This window comes from Mytilus galloprovincialis, chromosome 13 (assembly GCF_965363235.1).
Source record: "Mytilus galloprovincialis chromosome 13, xbMytGall1.hap1.1, whole genome shotgun sequence".
Lineage (NCBI taxonomy): Eukaryota > Metazoa > Mollusca > Bivalvia > Mytilida > Mytilidae > Mytilus > Mytilus galloprovincialis.
In genome coordinates, this window is record NC_134850.1 from 59040251 (window position 1) to 59060774 (window position 20524).

At 33.8% G+C, this 20524-nt stretch overlaps 1 long non-coding RNA gene across 1 annotated transcript; it reads right to left on the minus strand.

Moving 5' to 3' along the window:
- Positions 1 to 10619: 10619 nt before the first annotated feature.
- Positions 10620 to 19558, minus strand: LOC143057850 (uncharacterized). The gene is made up of 4 exons (XR_012972834.1): positions 19431 to 19558; positions 18576 to 18624; positions 14797 to 14835; positions 10620 to 14087 (listed from the first exon to the last, which is right to left on the minus strand). It is a non-coding gene; the product is annotated as an uncharacterized LOC143057850 (long non-coding RNA).
- Positions 19559 to 20524: the final 966 nt, after the last annotated feature.

Sequence of the window (20524 nt, forward strand, 5' to 3'; positions counted from 1 at the left end):
GTAATATATGATTGAAATAACATTTTATAAATGTCGTGTGTCTGAATTGATTGTGGATGCAATTACCAGGAAAACTGACAAAATTCAACCTTTGAAACCCAAAGCAAGGATGTAAAAGTTTAATGATCTCTATACAAACTCCCACGTGTAAAGGAATAGACATTTTTTTATTTAGTATATTTTGTTTGTATAAAAATTTTTTCTGTTTTAAACACTATCTAATTTACATATTGCATATGAAGTGTTATATCTATTGTATTTGTATTAATTACGAATTCGTTGAGTACCAATGTTTGTAGATTTCATGTGTGTGTCTTACAAAGTAAAAATAAATTCTGTAGTTTTTGTAGTAGATTTTAACTAAGCAAGTAAAAAAACTTTTCCTTGAATAATACAATTGGTACCCATGAAAATAAACGATAAAAAAGTTTGCAAAACAATTTTGATTTTACAAACATTTGTGAAATAATTATCGTATAATGTTCATATATATGGCAATCTAAAAACCGATCTCTCATCGCTCCCGTTTTCTGATATGTTGCGTGGGAGATCTAACGAAACCCGCTTTGAGGTCACATGTGAGCGAACTGTAAGTTATGAATTTATAATGATATGCAAATGAGTTGACGACCTATTAATAAGCCAATCAAAAAAGTTTATGAATTATTTGGACTGACGATTTCGTCGTAAATAAAATGAGTTACATCCCTTACCTTACGATAAACTTTCAAGATCGTGGAAGACTCATTTTCATTGGTCGAAAGAGACACACCTACGAGGTCACTCATTTGTGACCTCAAAGCGGGTTTCGTTAGATCTCCCACGCGACATATCAGGTAACGAGAGCGATGAGAGATCGGTTTTTAATTAGATTGCATATATGGCAAATCAGGAAAAGATGATAATACAACCTAATCCTAGAAATAGGAAACCCATAGTATTTCTAAACAAATATAAAGTTGTAAGAACTGTCACTAGTTAAAAATAGGACAAATGACATTTCATGTTAAAACCCAAGTTTGTTGATCCTTAGATAGTAAGACCCTCGGGCAAGAAACGTTTGATATTTGCACAAAATTAGAGATTGTATGATTCATCAGAGATACTTAGAATACTATTCAAAGCAACACGCGTTACTGGTAGTTAAGGCAACTGTGCATTTATTTATGACTAAAATTGGTACACGCACTTGCCAATAAACAGGAGAAAAATCCTAGCATTACTGGAAATAATACTAAGGCTGAGTGTATCGTTAGGTAGCTGTCAGACATTTCGTTATTACGTTTATGTGTAGCGGTAAATAACAACTACTAAACAGTCTGGAAAAAGATTGATTAGATCACAATTAGATGCAAGATGAATGTCGAAACTGTAATGACTGATTTCAGTTGACGGTCGTGTTGTTGTCGCTTTGACACATTCCCCATTTCCATTCTCAATTTTACATATAAGTTAGCACGAAACATATGCTTATTGTAAAAAATCAGTAATTGTATAAATGACCGTTTTAGATCAAATTGAGATTTGTTCCTTACGCAAAAACTACTACAACAGTACACAAGTGTTACGGTGGTCATAAACACCTTTCCGATATTTTGATGCCTTAAGTAATTTGTGACACGTTTTTGCGGTCTTTGATCTGAGATACCTGCATCGTCGTCCTATTTGTAATTTTACCGATTGTGCTCTGTTCCCGGTTGTGACATTTTACCTGAGCGTTGATTCGCATTGCCAGTATTACATGCGCAATAAGGTGTCGCGTACCACGTCGCAGTACTCGGTCTCATCAGTAAATGTATATCTTCTTAATTTTTATCAGGAACATACTAATGTGACCGCATCTTATTGCTTTTCGGGCACTTTTTACATGGTTTGTCTCATTCGATTGTTTGAACAGTGCGTAATTGATTGCCTGGAAATAAAAATCCTAATTAAAAGACATCATCTCGAGTTGACACGGCTGGTAATTTAAAAATTTCGACAAAATACCACTGTGCCAATTCTACATGACGGCGACTATAAATGACGTTGTAATGTCGCATCCCTGCTGTTGCATTCCGTCCTATTGTCTTCTATTTAAAGTACGGTGATATGGTATAATTGTCAATGTCACTACCATCTAGAAAAGTTAGAATGAAGTGGATGAAAGTGATGATAGGTATGCATGCGACCTTCAACAATGTGACAGACACATACCGTAAGTGACAATATGAAACAATGTAATTGAGTAAACTAAAAGCCTAATTGATAACGACAAAAATGACAAAAAAACAATTCGAATATGACAGACATTGATAAGCAACAACCAATTATCTAACAGCTCTTGATTTGGATCAGGCACATACAGAATATGGCGGGTTTAACATGTTTGACATCTTCTAATCTCCTCTAAACTGGGAAGTAGAATACATTTGTACTTATGCATGTTTAAATCCTATGCATGCATGATTTCAATGGACTTAACATTTATTATTTAATCCATAGATTTTTTTTATTATTTCTGAACTGTTCTTTATTTTTGTATTTTCATAGTAATTGTTGAGAAACCCACGAACTTTAGCGTGACGTCCTGCAGACGTCGGTAAGGAACTTTCATTGTAACGTCATTCTTTTGTTGTTGTTACTTTATACCTGAATGTGGCTACGACAATACAAATATACAGCTTACAACTTTTGTTTCCTTCACAATATTATGGTGCCGTGACTGTTGGAAAATGTCACCAAAATTAAAAGGAACACGTTAGGGACACAGGAGCAAGGCTTTTGCGGCGATTTGACGATATGAAATCTAACGAAGAATTCGACAGAGATGAACTTTCAACCATTTTGGATTTGATCATTGATAAGCAAAGATATTTGTCAGACTTGAACACTCAGATTATTAGTGAATTATCGGAAGAGGAACTTGAAGCGGAGATTTTTGATTCAGATGAGTATTCTATAACTAGAGAGACAAAAATATACAAAATGTGTAAATTTCTAGAACCAACCGCCCGTACTAGCTATTTCCACCCAGTAACAGATAGTTTACTTAACCCTTTAGCTCAGAGTTTTGATGTCAATAGAAAAAAAACAGCATAATTCAATTCGCAACTCATGTACGCTCCTCATATGTCAAACAGCAACAACCAATTGCACAAATTACCAAAGTTAGACCTTCTAAATTAGACGGCAACATTCTTGATTGGCAAGCATTATGGGAATTTTACGACACAGCAATTCATTGTAATTCCTCATTAGTAGGCGCCCAGAGATTCAACTATTTAAAATCGCTACTTCAAAACGAGGCTTTGACTACAGGTTCGAGTTTTACACTTACAAATTTAAACTACAGTAAAGTAATAGAATACAGACTCAAAATATCACGCACAAGTACATGCAGACTTAAGAGGACTAGAATCACTAGGTCAAAGTCAGGAATCATATGGTGCATTACTTATACCTATTATGCTCAACAAATTACCAAGTAGAATGAAGGAGAATATGAAGTAGAATCAGATGAAACATTGCATAGCACAGTATTCCTTGCTAAAACTGACACAAAAACTAACAACAATAACAATAACAAAAAGCCACAGAGAAGTGAGGTAGCCGTTCACACGCTGAAACCATGTATTTATAGCGGTGAGTCTCATAGCCCTAATACATGGTCAAAGCCCGTCTAGAAATCCGTAAACAGAAGAAAGCTTGTTTTAATTGTCTTGGCAACTACCGAGTAACAGATTGTAAGTCTAAAGGAACTTGTAAACAATGTGGACGAAAACATCATACCAGTATTTGTTTAAATGAAATTCAGTCTTCGTTTTCTAGCACCAGTATTCCGAATTACAACAATAATGATAATACACCCGCATTATCAGATCAGCAAAATATAGTCAAAACCGCATCAACAATGCACTGTACTACATATTCACCAGTACTTCTCAAGTCCGTGATAGCTACGGTAACTCGAACGCGCAAGTCAGTATGGACGCAAACATACTGCTTGATGAAGGGGATCAGCGATCGTTTATTACAGATGGTCTAGCGGAGCAACTAGAATTAAAACGAAAAGGAACAGAAGCCATATCAATTTTCGGATTTGGAGGAGGTAACGAATCAGTACGCCATTTAAAAACCGCTGACATATTTGTACTCACGGAAGACGGAAGCCACAACCAGCTGAATATACTCATTGTTCTTGAAATAGCTTCACCAATACGGATACATACTACCGCGACAACTAACTTACCATACCTGCGCGGATTGCGATGTGTGCCAACACCCGCTTTCAAGACATAACCTTTTCTCCGTAAATTTATTGATAGGCGCTGACCATTATTGGGATTTCATTGAAGATAAGATAATACGCGGCAACGGTCAAACTGCAATTAAGTCAAGAATATGGTATTTACTATCCAGCCCGACACAAAAATTAACAGAAGGAACTATTTCAGTGATAAACATTTTAATTGAACACAAAGAAGAGGAATATGATTTAGAAAACTTCTGGAAAATCGAGTCATTAGGAATAACGCCTCAGACTAAGGAGAAATCAAACGCAGAATATTTGGAAAACTTCATTTCTACAAATATATCGTACGATGCCAATACTTGTAATTACACAACAAAACTTCCATGGAAAGACGACCATAAACCACTTCCATCCAACATCGACATAGCTAGATGAAGAACAGAAAATGTAGTACGAAGACTCAGCAACGATCCGTTTTTACTTAGAAAATATGGTGAGATTATAAACGATCAGGAAGAGAAAGGTTTTATTGAACCTATAGGCAACCCAACAACAAGCACAGAACATGTGTATTATATCCCTCACCATTCAGTAAAGAAAGATTCAGCGACGACACCCATCCGTATTGTTTATGACTGTAGCTGTCGTCGATCACAAGACATGCCTTGTCTGAATGGTTGTTTGCGCAAAGAATCCCCGATTTTAAATGACATCTCAACACTTTTGATGCGATTTAGAGAGAATAGATATGCTGTTGTCACCGATATAGAGAGGCGTTTCTTCAAATCACGGTAGACGAGAAAGACAGAGATATGACGAGATTCTTCGGGCTAAAGGACTCAACAGACCCTACATCAGAGTTGATTACTTACCGCTTTAAAGCTATCCTATTCGGCGCAACGTGTTTACCTTTTATATTGTATGCTACCTTATTAAAGCATTGACGTGAACAGTCTAGTCATACATATGAAACACTCATAGATGGATTATACGTAGACAACATAATTGCAGGCTTCGACAAAACAACTGAACTATTGAAGTTTTATGAAGAGTCAAGAGCACTGATGACCAAAGGTGGATTTAACTTACGCTGATGGGCATCGAATTGTACAGCAAATAACGATTTAGCTACATTTCAAAACGTTAACGATGGAGATATCTGTATTAAAGTTTTAAGATTACGATGGAAAACCAAAGATGACCGTGTTAGTTTTGGATTCAAACCATTGTTTATGCTACCAGATTATCAAATCACGAAACGAGAAATACTAAGAACATCGTCAAAAATCTACGACACACTTGGAATTCTAAGCCCAGTTACAGTGCGTAGCAAGATACTATTGCAGGATTTATGAACACAGAAACTAGGGTGGGACGAACAAATATCTGATGAAATTAGACCACAGTGGTATTCTATCGATCAAAACTTGAAAAAATGCACAGAGATTGAATTTTCGAGACGTTACTTTGAAAATATGGACACTACCGATGAACCTACCTTACATGTATTCACAGATACAGGCGGAGTAGCGTATGGCGCTTGTGTGCGTACTTAGTAAAAGGGGAAGAATCTAACTTTGTCATGGCTAAAAATGGAGTGGCCCGTTTGAAAAAGATGACTATACCATAACTTGAACTTATGGCAGCATTAGTCGGAGGACGGTTAACGTCACATATAATGTCAAGTTAACGGAACGTTAAAAAGTGTGTACTTTATGGAGCGAAAGTAATTCTTTTACACTGGATATCTTCAAGGAAGCAACTTAAAACCTTTATAGCAAACAGAGTTATCGAAATCAAAGAGCTCACATGTGAACATAGCTGGAAATATTGCCTTACAGAACAAAACCTTGCTGATTTATTATCACGTGGCCTATCGTATGAACAATTGAAAACTAGCAAACTATGGGTGCATGGGCCGGACTAGTGAACAGACGAGATACAATGGCCCAAGGAATTTCAAATCGACAATAAAGTGATGACAATAACAAGTAGGGACTATGAAAATCAAGAAACGCAAGATGACTTTATACGGACAAAAAACATCGTATTGAACGTAATCAACGTTAATAGATACCATTCATTCAACAAACTGCGCGTATCTTAGGTAACGTATAGAAATTTCTAGATAACTGCCGTAATACAGTTCCTAATACTAGTAGACTGACCACAACATATCTAACACCAAATGATATACATAATGCAACAATGAAGTTAATTGAGGCTGTAAAACACCAAAGATACAGTGATGTTTTTGAAAGCTGATGTTCAAAGTCAACGCATAGTTTGATACGTCAATTACGTTTGTATCTGGACAAAGGCAGATTAATACGATGTAGTGGACGCATTAATAACACACCACTTCCTGAGAATGCAAAATTCCCGTATTTAATACCAACAAAGCATAGACTGACAAAATCACTTATAAATGATATTCACATTGAAAATTTACATTCCGGCATACCGTAACTTATTTGAGGCAGAAATATTGGATACCTTCATCACGGCAAGAAGTTGGATGCGTAATTCAAAATGCGTAAGTTGGCGAAAGGTAACAGGAGATGCCTACAAAGAACCAAATCCTCCACCTCTACCAAAAGATAGATTATCGTTCAAAGAACCATTTATTTCAGTTAGGCGTCGAATTCAGTGGTGCACTTAACATCAAAGGAGACGATAGACTACTTCGTAAAGTGTATATATGTTTGTTTACATGTGCCAATACTAGAGCGATTCATCTTGAAATAGTTCCAGATATGACTGAAAAATCGTTCATGCTAGCATTTTGTAAATTCATAGGCAGGAAATCGATACCCAGTGTTATGATATCAGACAATGCTACAACATTTGTTGCTGCCGCGGAGTAAATACGTAAGTGAACGGACTCTAAATCTTTACATGACAAATTAAGCAAATTTGGAACCACATGGAAATTCATACTCCATGGTACGGCGGATTTTGGGAAAGACTGGTTGGACTAACTAAAAATTGTATAAAAAAGATTCTTGGACGCGCATGTATAGATTTAGCTCTGTTACAGATATTAGTTGTGGAAATTGAAGCTAACCTTAACAATAGACCGCTTACCCATATATTGTCGGACATTCCCGATCCAGAGCCGCTTACACTGTCACATCTATTTTGTGGAAGACAAATAAAATCTTTCCCGTATCTGTTACATACAGATGAAACAGACTAGGATAGTGCCGATTTGACAAACAATCATGAAACTATGAATGATCAAGCAAAAAGTAGATTCCGTCTCAATGAACAATTCTTAGCAAGATTGAAACACGAATATTTGACTTCTCTAGGAGAATTTCACCGAGTGTCTGGAAATACCTTTCAAAGTGTAAAACTAGGAGATGGAGTTCAGATATATGATGATAATTCTCCACGTACGACATGGAAACTTGGTGTAATTGCAGAACTTAACTATTGAAACGATAACCTCGTGCGATCTGCAACGGTCCAAACATCTAACTCTAAACTTAACAGACTAATTGTTAGTTTATATCCTTTGGAGATTTGTGAATCCGATTCGATTACTATCAAGACGCAAAGATATCAGCAAAGAGCCAAGACAGATGCAGTAGAGAAAATCAGAAAGTGTTTAAAGTGACTGTTTTTAATTATATTCAAAGTCATAAGAAACCTCAAATTAAATAAAATAGTGCATATGTTTTTTTTATAACTCAATGGATAGTTTACATTATAAAACTTATGTTCATATACTTTTTTCTGAAGAAAATTCTTTAATTTATTCATATTTAGAAGAAGTTTACTTTATTTGAATTGCTTGCTTCCAGGAAGCAATTCCCCCGACATATTTTCCGTATGCAAAGTGACCTCAGTGTAACCCATCACGTAAAAATCCGGTGATCGCAATACGCATGGATGTCCTTAAAATTAACTATTATCTGAACTTACATGTTAAACACGTGCTCAATTTCCATGCTTTTTTGTTTATTTTTTTGTTGATTGTTGACAAACAGGTGACAATCGTTAAACTTCGGCTTCAAAACACGAACTTTAATTACCTGCCATATTTTCACAACAATACTGACCGATTGAGAAAAAAATTGACGGTTATACGAAATTTATGCGAAAGAAAAGAAATATTCTTGAACAGAAGACTAAGTTTATGATGTTTGTATGCATTGGTTCAAGAATTGGAAGAACATTATTTTTCACCGATCACTCGTTTCTTATGACTTTCAAGTGAAGTGACAGTAAATTTAAGTTTTTTTAATTTATATAACATATTAATTTTAAAAGAAATTTTTCATTTCATTTACTTGTAAAATTTCATTCAGTTCTAGGAAGATTTATTCAATTTATTCAGTATATTTGAACCACTTTCTGCGGCTCCGGAGAATGTTGAGAAACCCACGAACCTTAGCGTGACGTCCTGCGGACGTCGGTAAGGAACTTTCATTGTAACGTCATTCTTTTGTTGTTGTTCCTTTATACCTGTATGTGGCAACTGCAATACAAATATACAGCTTATAACTTTTGTTTCCTTCACAATAGTTCACAAAAGGCGTTCTTAATTTACTTAAACTGTAACTACAAATTATGAGGAACGACTAAAAACAAAATCACAACCACAGGTTTTTCTGACACCATCCCAAATACGATCCAATTTGTCATTGTCTAGATCTTAACGTATTAACGACACATTTGTGCGCTTTAAGATATTTATATACCTTCTCAACTGTATTTTACCAATCGTTGCCTTATCTAAATTTTGCATCGAAATTTGAAACCTTATTTCGTACTTTATCGACGGGGATTTGAAAATAACATTTATTTCAAAATTTATGTTAGCGCCGACCCATTGACCACTCTTTGTGACTAACAGTCAAACCGCAGTCGTTTCTACCTAGTGCCAGTAAATGCACATAACTCGTTAAGTTTTGATCGCATGTGTTCGCCGCGCTTTAAATGAATTTACTTTAACCATGAACGCACACATTTAATGAGGGTGACGTGAATACGATGTGGATCCTAAATAAATCCAACAATCTTTTTGAAAACATGCTATCAAATTTCATAAGTTCATGCCACAGCATAAAACAGAAGGTTTTTCTTAGGTAGCATTCATCATTGTAAATGTGAGATGACGTTAAAAGAATTAGTCAAACTTAGCAACATAAGGTAGAAGAGCTTACGCAGATTCAAATAGATTTTATAAAGCTCTTTTAATTCATTTTTAGATTACTCTGATTTCAGCAGAAAGTTTACTAAAACTGATATACTGAATATGCTGAAAATTTATACAATGACAAAAGAAGGCGCGAATGATACCAGAGGAACAGACAAACTCATAAATCAAAGATAAACTGACAACGCCATGTTTAAAAATGAAAAAGACAAACAGACACATTATAGTACCAAAGAAACAACATAGAAAACCAAAAAAACTGCGGGTGATTTCAGGTGCCTTTATAAAGATGATGTCCTTCTATTGAATTGCTTAACTTGGAGGTTTTTAAATAAATATAGAATAATAGGTAGTTGAGTTTTTGATACTGACTATATCATGTGGAATATCTGGACGAGCCCGTTTGGGCGAGTGAAGATATTCCACATGATATAGTCAGTATCAAAAACGAAACTACCTATTATTCTGTTTATCGGTAGTTATGATGTCACACAATGTATTGCCTTATATTTTCAGTGATACAGCCAGTATGTTGATACTCGAAAATATTAGGCAGTAAGATCAAAGAGAAAATATATGAATTACCGATAACTTATAAAACTAACAATACTGATACAGTTAGTGCTTGCTAATATCTTGACTTACTAAATGAGAGTCTTTTGAGAACTAATCTCTATGAATAATTTGAAGTCATCATTCTGAAAGTTTGACAGCATCATATAGATATAGGAAGATGTGGTGTGAGTGCCAATGAAACAACTCTCCATCCAAATAACAATTTATAAAAGTAAACCATTATAGGTCAATGTACAGTCTTCAACACGGAGCCTTGGGTCACACCAAACAAAAAGCTATAAAGGGCCCCTGATCATAAAATCACTTTGAATAGCTATGGCACATATGACTGGAAATATCTTCCACTTGTCGGAACCACAATTCTGTCTTTTTTGTTTTAGATAGCGACATTACTGAAAACGATTTATCATCGACTTGCACTTACTTCAGCAACACATCGGATACTACATGTTGATAAAAAAAAAAACTGTGGACATTTCCGGAGCTCAAGTTACAAATACCGATTTTACCAGGGTTCGTGTTGCTAAGTCTTTCAATTCTATGTAATGGTTTTCGATATTATTGTCCATGTGATGTATTTATTTTTGACTACGAAGTTTTTCAGTTATGAAACACATTCCTTTTATTATAGATATAGGCAGACGTGGTATGAGTGCCAATGAGACAACTCCATTTAAGTCACAATTTATAAAAGTAAACCATTATATGGTAAAGGTACGTTCTTCAACACGGAACATTGGTTTACACCGAAAAGTGTATATATTACAACAATCTATACAATCAATGGACAGTAAATAATAAAGTCATAGTTGCATTTTACAGGAAACAATTTACACATTGATATACTTCATTATTGGAATAATTGTACAAATAAACGTATACACACAGATATCAGGAATTAATTTTTGTATTTTCACCCGACAAAAAGAAAAAAAAAATAATAAAAAGGCCTGATAAAGTATGAAGTTGAAGACTTCTAATACTTTTACAATTTTCTCCGTGAGACCAAGGAAAGTTTTAAACAAATTACAACTTACAGTGGTAGATGTTCAATATGAACGAAAATGATTATTCCAGTAGTGTATTTTGTTACTTTTAAGTGTTCATGATATAAGCTGCTTCTTATTTCTATAAATGATCCATCCTTTTCACCAGCCGTGTTAAAATCACTTCCTCAATATATTTGTAACTGTTATTGTTTTTCGTTTCCTCAATGACAGCTGTCAATGGTGTCTTTGACATACCATCAGCATGTTCAAAATCACCTCCTTTTTTCTTTAAGTAGCTGCACTATCTTTTTATTGCCTCCGTTATATGCAGCCATTAAATGTTTCTCTTCCACATCACATCCTTGGTTGAGTAGAAACTGCACAATATTTTCATTTCTGCCTCTACCAGCAGCTTCCAAAGGTGTGTTCCCGATACCATCAACCTGATTGATATCACATGCCGATTCAATTAGTAACTGTTCTAATTTTTCTTTTCTTTTATAACAAGCAACTGTCAAAGGTGTCTTTCCATATATGTATCATAAACCTGGTTAACATCACATCCTTTTTCTAAAAGTAATTTTACTATTTTAACATTTCCTCCATGAAAGGCAGCCATCAGATGTATCTTTTCCTTACAATCAGCCTGGGTAACATCACATCCTTTGTCGATTAGAAACTGTACAAACCTTTCATTTCTCATAACACAAGCAGCTGCTAAAGGTGTGTCTCCTGTACAATCAGCCTTGTTAATATCACATCCTTTTTCTATGAGGAATAGGACTAACTTATAATTCACTCCAGAGCAAGCAGCTACTAAAGGTGAATATCCAAAATAATTACGTTGGTTAATATCACATCCATGTTCTAAAAGTAACTGTACTATTTTCTCATTTCCTCCCCAACAGGCAGCCATCCAATGTATCTTAACATCAGTCCGGATAACATCACATCCTTTGTCAATAAGAAACCATACCATCTTCTCATTTTCTCCCCTACACGCAGCTGACAAAGGTGTGTCCCCATTACCATCAAACTGGTTAATATCACATCCTTTTTCTATAAGTAACTGTACTAGTGTCATATCTTCTCCCCAACAAGCAGCTACCAAAGGTGTATCCTTTATATTATTGACCTGGTCGTTAATACTACATCCGTTTTCTATAAGTAACTCCACATTTTTTTTGTTTCCTCCCCAACCAGCAGCTGTCAAGGGTGTCCTTCCAGTAACACCAGCCTGGCTAACATCACATCATTTGTCAATAAGTAACTGGACTATTTTATCATTTCCTCCCCAACAGGCAGCTGTCAAAGGTGTGTCTACCCTAGCATTAACATGGACATCACATCCTCTTCTTATAAGAAACTGGACTATCTTTTCATTTCCTGTCCGACAGGCAGCAGTCAAAGGTGTGTCTCTATGATCATAATCAACCTGGTTAACATCACATCCTCTTCTTATAAGTATTTTTACTATCTTTTCATTTCCTGTCATACAAGTAGCTATCAACGGTGTATTTCCCATAAAACTACTATGGCTTGGATCACAACCTTTTTCTAAAAGTAGCTGTACTATCTTAGAATGTTTTCCACTACAAGCAGCTGTCAATGGTATCTGGCTAGCAGCATCAACCTTGTTTATATCACATCCTTTGTCTACAAGTAACAATACTATCTTCTCATGACCTCCGGAACAAGAAGCTGTCAGGGGTGTATTAAATGAATAATATTTCTTTAGATCCATATATATATTTGGTGATAAAGAATTGAACTGTCTCATAGTAACCTCGGGAGCATGATGTAATTAAAGGTTCGGACAGATCATTATCGTTATAGGCATCTGAAGAGTCTTCATTGTATTTTTTATTTGGTACTATATCAATATTTTCTTTATTATTACAAGTGTATTGCAAATATTTTCTCGAAAACATTTGTTCAAAAAGAAAGTTGTCGTCTATGGACTGTAATACTTTGAGAAATTTAGCTCTATGTTTGTCGTATTTAATCTGTGAATTGCAAAAACATTGATTCACTTTTCCAAGTTGTAAATCATTTTTTATTCTTTCAAAGTATTCCTGTTCATTTTGCTTTGATATTAATATAGTAAATTTGTCAGGTGTTTCATTGATAGATTCTAATTGTGTTCTTTCATTGAAGACTCGGATGTCTGCATACCGCAATATACATCTGACCAGCGTTTCCTTTGAACCAAAATAAGAACATAAAAAGTCAAACATTTGGTCATGTTTAACCCTATATTCAGTTTTGGTTTTTACTAAGAACGTTCCAATCATGCTGTCAAAAGTTGATTTCATTTTGATTCTAGATGTACCTCGATTCACTTCGCAGATTTCAAAAATGTTTTTCAAGATATCTTTATTTTTGTTTTTACTTTCATTTAAGATGTCAAATAATGACTCCTCAAATATGCCATTGTAAATAACACATAAAAATAGCGAGCAATATTTGTGTGGATTTATTGCTTTTAACTTTTCCCATTCTCTTTGGTATGTAACGTAAGGACAGTGTAAAAAATCCATAAGATTAAATTCTTCATTTTTGGAGTATAGATAACACATTAAAGGTGTAAACTTTACATTTTCATTTTCCAAAAACTCACAACTTGTTTTTGATAAATACTTCATACATATCTTTAATTTGTCCTCTTTTGAATATTCCTCAGATAAGTTAAAGATATTTGGTTTGAAAACAGTACATGATTTAAGATAAATATCTAAACGGCATGTTGCTGCAATCTTCGTTTTCCCCTTAGCCAGCATTCGTTTTAACTTGTCTTCATTTTTTATCAAGTATTCAATGTCCAACAAACTAGGTGTAAATCGTCCACAAATATCGTCAATAACAAACATCTGTTTTTTGTCCATATTATAATGGTTAAATATATCCTGAATTCCTGAACATGGTACTATACAATAACTTGTTGTCGAAAGTGTTTTTAAAGCAACATGTTGCATCAACATGCTCTTACCGATGCCGGTTTCGCCTATTATTAATACAGTATGTTCTGATTCAAGGCACTGTAAAACCTTTATAACAGCAGGCGTTTCAACGAACACTAGTTCTGGCATTTTCCAAAATTCCATCTCAACAAAGTAAAAATCTGATAACAAAATGAATTAAAATAAGAATTCAAAACTGTCAAGGAAAGTTTCTTTTGTTTTGTTGTTTTTATACGATACAGTTGTGTAAGTGCGTCAGCGTAAATCATTTTTGTATTTCCATTAATTGATTGGAAATCAAATGCAAAAGTGTAAATTACAACTTACAAAATCACACAAGAAAATAGAATTAACAGGTTTCAAAGCAAATTTTACGTTAGGATGACAATCCATTAAGGTTCAGAGAAATATATTCACTTGTTTGATGAACAGGGTAAAATCAGAAAAAAAACTGATCCCCGAGGAAAATTCAAAAAGGAAAGTCCCTAATGAAAAGTCAAAATCTAAAGCTCAAACTCATCAAACGAACGTTTCCGTCACTTAATGAAATGTCTTTTCATATTTGTTTCGTAGTTAAAGTTGACTACGACAATGTGAAAATAGACTTTTACTGAATCAATTACGATTCCAGATACTGGCTGAACAATCGGAAACTTACAGTACAGGTTGTCACACAAAAATCATAACATCAACTTTAATCCTACTTACTTTTAACTGCTTGTACTAATTCTCAACTAATATAATAATCTCTGGATTTAATTGTTCTCTTAAGTTCGGTTACGGTCGCGATTTTAAGAACGCAGTATATGATATGCATGTGGAAAGACTATAACTGTATATTGCTTTATTATTAAGTTAATCAAAACTCACCATGATATGCACCTTGGCTACTTCTTTCTCTGAGTACCTCTGAAATAATCAAGGGTAAATATTATTAATATTCTAATAAAAATATAATCATGTAACACAAAGATCAAGAAACTTATTTTAAAATTAGAAATGGGTTAAAATACCATCAATATGAGGAAACTGCAGTATCGATAGCTCCAAAGTGTTTATTTGGGAATGCGATGCATTTCGTTTATGATTGTATGATATCTTTTCTTAATGATACTTTTCAACAATAAAATTTTACATCTTGAGGTGATTGAATGAACGACCAGAACTGTGATAAAAGAACGTGAGGATTGTATTGGAATATGCACGAACAATTATACGTTTTTGTTAAAAGTAAATTTTCATAAATATAGGGAAACCGTATCATATGTATTTCACAAGTGAGACAGGTAATGACAATAATCATAATCATTTAAAATCATCCTTTATTGTCGGTGTATTTTGTTGTCAATCGATCGGAAAAGAAAGTTACTATACGAATGGTTTTTGTAAATAACAATTTTGTGTTCATCTACTGGAAGAGAAATTATTTTCTTTCAAATTATTGATACCTTTTAACGGTATTCTAAATTTGACCCTTTCTGTTGATATTTTACCCCTCGATATTGCTCGATGTTAAATACTGTTCTTAAGGGTCAAACCCGTGTTGAAAATACTCAAAGTTCTAGCACCATGAAGTATTTTGCAAGTAATACCAAGCGTATTTCATGCTCCTGACCAATGTTTCTTTTGACCATCGGGCACACAATTGGCATCAGATTTATCAAATCTTCTTACAGCTCGTTTAAGTTTTCAATAGATAACAAAATGGCAGTTTAACCTTTAAAATGTATCGTTTAACACCGAAAGGGAATGTTTCGTTTGTTAAACTTTTTGTTACCAATGATGGACATCTTCCGTAATGTCCTTTTCTTCTTTTTTTCTTGTTGGTTTATTAATATTTGTGAGTAAAGCTATACAGTTGGGATGACGACTAATTAAAAAATGGAAATAGTAATGTTTAAAGTCAATGATAGTATATTATTATTTATCATCAGCTCAAACTTTTAATCTTGAATTCATCTTTCAAATTGGCATGTTAATACAAGAGAGATTTTATAACACCCTATTTGTTTTACACACATGGTTACATGCTAAAAAAAAGCTTTAATGTTTACGGAAAATCATATTAATATAATGAAACTTCCTTATTTGTTCCTTTTCTACGATCTCGTGCGACAACTTTATTCTTTGAAACTTTTATTTTATCTATGAGTTACACCTTTAATGTAGTGATTAACATCTTGTGTAAGCTATTTTGTCAGTAAACAGTAAAACAACAGAAAATTATGGAAAGGCCACATATATTTCGGTATTAAAAAAAAATGTGAACAACAACACATTGGCAAAATAATAACAAACATCACAATTTTGGCAATATTAAGGTACATACATGTATACACATGTTTAATATGAGAAAAAAAACACGCTCGACAATTGGTCACGGAGAGCTTATAAACATAAAAAAATCAAAGGAAGCTGTTCAGCAAAGTACTAATTACTATTATAAAACTTATCAATAGATGTGTTAAAAAAACTCCAGGCCTTAAGTCTTTATCGGATTACGAAGCTTTCATGTTACATTTGCCACACAATCAAAATGCAGTTGAACTTGCCTTCCATACATATTGGTCTAGACAGCGTATCTGATAAGATCTATTTCAGAAACATGCTGCCATCTTTGTAATGCCATCATTAAAACATCAATAGTTATCATTTACTAGATTTAAATATTTTAGTTTTATATCTTTTTACACCAGAAATTCTCTTCTAAATTTTAACAACAAAAGAAATTGGTTTTTCTTCTCGATAGTTTATTTCCTTGTTGGACAGTGTCGTTTTTTTTTTGTCTCTTCTTACTGCATATTTCACAACTTGCTCGCTATCCTTGTGTTTGTAGTCGTATTTCAGATTTCAGTCAATTTTATTTAATGATTTCGTTATAACACATTCTGTCACAGATACAAATAGTTTGCTAAAAAGTTTAGATGTTTTAAGCTATTAAAGTCAAATTGTCGATACTGTTTTCTTACTTTGAGACATTGCACAAGTTCGTGCGTTACCCGAACTGTTTCGACTTAACAATAATCTGTTCGATTTGTTATGATTGAATCTTCAGTATTTAAGAAAGGATTTTTTTATTAGCTTGAATGGGATTTGAGATAGTTTGCAGAAACTAAAAGGACTTTTATTTCGGTGCTTTGTATCATTTTTATATTGTTTATTTTTGTTCCTTGTATTGATCTTAATGAGTTGAGCCCATTGTGTAACACTACTTTCCCTGGTTTGTGATAGAAGCGCTTTTTTTACCCCCACCATATTTATCATTTGATTGTTCCAAGTAAGAAACATGTAGGTCAGTTGTTGCCGTTGGTTCAGCTATGTCGTACTTATTTTTCTTAAATTGTATTGTTTTGAATAATTTCCTTCGATTTCTGAATACACCACGTTCGAATTCGTTGCATTTCCTTCAAAAGTTTAGTGAACATCATTTGCGTGTTAAGGCGTATTGTCTCGTCTGTCTCATGCTGTGCGAACGGTTGCAAATATGATGCTATATTGCATGAAATGCCACAAATTATACTCTGATGATTTAAAATCAACACTGCTGTCAATAGTGAATGTGATTAAGTTCCTACAGAACAAACATTATTTCTAGTGTGACTACTGTATAATGACGACCACGAGGACGCTTGAAGAACTTTGATAATACAGGGGTACAGTCGATTCCCTTTTCTGGTAAATGATGTCATAAAGGCGCAAACAGTTTAGTGGTCAGTTACCTTGTTTCACAAATTAAGAGACTGTCCAAGTAAATATCAGGCAAATCCTATGATATTGGTGGCACAACATATGTTTTTTCCCACTGCATTTTTGGATCCAATGCAACGTTTATATCATACAAAGGATATATATGTCAAAGATATTTTTGAATCATCAGTGGATGGCTCAGAAAATGATTCTAAAGTTCACTAACAATGCAACAAAATGTTGTACAAAATGAAGAGTTATCTCCCCTTTGCAATGAATTTGCAGTGCTTTCTATGTATTTTTTTTCTCTTTATTAGTTGTAGTTAATAAAAAAACAAAATTTAACTTTAAGAAAGAATGCAATTGTGATATGAAATAGATGAAAAAAAATTGAAAACAAAATATGTCATGTGCCACCCACTGCCTGGTTTTTCCATGGACACCCTCTTAAATGTAGCGTTTTATTAAGAATTGAATGCTTCTTTTTGTAACTTCATTGGGGTGTAAAAGCGTTGGCCGAAGTACATTTTGTATGTGCGCACAGTCAACGCTTTTACAACCCTATGAAGTTACAAAAAGAAGCATTCAATACTTATAATTACATTTTTTAGCAATGATTATGAGAACACGATTTTTTTTATTGTTTTATTTAATTCACTTGTGCACTTTATTGTGGAACCACGTGTTATCATGAATGAAAAGTTTTATTGAGCAATGCAATTGCTTACGGAATAACACGTGGTGTGCAATTAGCCAATCAGAATAAAGTATCATAATGAAACATACATCTAATGTAATTATTAGCTGACTATACGGTATTGGTTCTTCTCAATATTAACGAAAACAGGGTTGTCTGTAACTGCTTTTATCCACTCTTCATTTGATATTTGTTGAATACATTGAAGTTGTAATATTTGCTATCATGCAACAACTGCTTACTTTTTATTGGTTAAATCACTTACCTAATTGTGTATCGTGATTTTGCAACGTTTTGTCATGATCCACGAGCACCTGCAAAATTTTTTGCTTTCATAGATATGTTATAAATACCACCAATGATATGATAAAGATACATGACCCCTCAAAGGAACATAAATGAGGAAATTGACCAAAGTTGTTATCCATAACGAAGTTGTTTTGATAATAAAAAAATAACTTGTTTCTGAATTCAAAAAAGATCACATGGACTTGTAATTGCATAGTGGTATTTATTTTTAATTCAAAAATAGACTTATTTCAAGTTATGAGTGAATTTAAGCCTATGTATTAAGAGGAAAACCTGGCGAAATCAAATTTGTCTCGCTCTTTTCTTGTATTTATATCGTCTGTGTTCTTGATTGCTATTGTGCTAGGTTATTGATTGCAGCAGTGTAATTATCATAATTGAGGTAAAAAAGTATTATATATACCAAAAGATAAAGTCTAATAATGAAATACGCATTTGTTTTTATGTAATGAAATACTTTTACAAAATGTCCGTGTTGTGTAACACAATTGGTATATATATTCGTTAAAAGGGGCAAACAACATTTTCCAAAGCAAAACTGCGTCGTGTCTTTTTGGAATATATGTCTTATGTCTTTTTTGGATACATGTCTTCTGCAGAAGTCGGATTTTTGCTGATGATGTGTTTAACATTAATGGGTTTAAATACACTTTGATGCATATCTCTTTCCTGTTGTCATACGATACAATGAACGTTTGAAATGTTCATTCAATTGATTGTTTCGACATAGGCACTTGAAAATCTAAATAAAGTCAAAATTATCTCAAGGATATGATTGAAACATTTCGAATATACCTGTAATCGTACTTACTTTATCTATTTCAAACAATCGTTTCTCTATATCTTTCTTTAACTGGTCTATGTTATAGAGGAGGAGGATTTTAACTTTTTCAGTTCATTCACCATATTTATAAAATTGCTATCTGTTTCTGTTGCCACTATTGAATTATATGTCTGTTTGTCCTTTTTTAGTCATGGCGTTTTCTGTTTATTGTCGGTCTATGAGTTTGAATGATATCTTTCGCCCTTCTTTAACTGATAAAGCTGTTCATGTTCGCCATAACAACATCAATGTACGTTTCGGCATAACATTTTTCTGAAATTTCAAAGGTATTGCTTTTGACACTAGTTCCAATCTTTAAACTCAATCTTGTTAGGAATTGCCGTTTACAGACAAACTGAGGCAAAATCCGTTTTAGATAAATTGCTATATTTGTAAACTAAGCGTGTTGAATAAGAAATTGAAATCGTTCTTAAAGGTGTCTTCGCTTGTTTCAATTTTCAAGGGTTGACATCCTTTTATTTTCAAAACTAAACGAACGAGACAAAGAATTCCAATTGAAAATTCAAACTCATATGATATTAATCTCCAGCTTAACGTCATATTGAAGATTGCATGAATTGAGTTATAATTACAATCTCGTTCCCTTTTTACGTATGTAAACTACCGAATTAAACGAAAAACCGGGTTTGTGAAAAACATACACAACACGACGGGTGCTACATTTGGAGCAGGATCTGCTTACTCTTACGTAGCACCTGATTTCACCATCAATTTTTAGTTGAGTTCGTGTTGCTTAGTCCATATTGTTCTATGTTGTGCTGTGTGTACTATTCTTTGTCTGTTTATATAAAAAAAGAAAATGCAGTGTGGTTGTCAATGAGACAACTCGCCACAAGAGACCAAAATGACACAGATAGTAACAACTATAGGTCACCCTACGAACTTCAACAATGATCAAAGACCATATCGCATAGTCAACTATAAAAGTCCCCGAAATGACAATGTAAAACATCATACGACATAACTAACAGCCTCATTTATGTACAAAAAATGAATGAGAAACTGTCTGTTTGTCTTTTTTCTATTTTGAACATGGCGTTGATTTAATGGTGTTGTTTGAG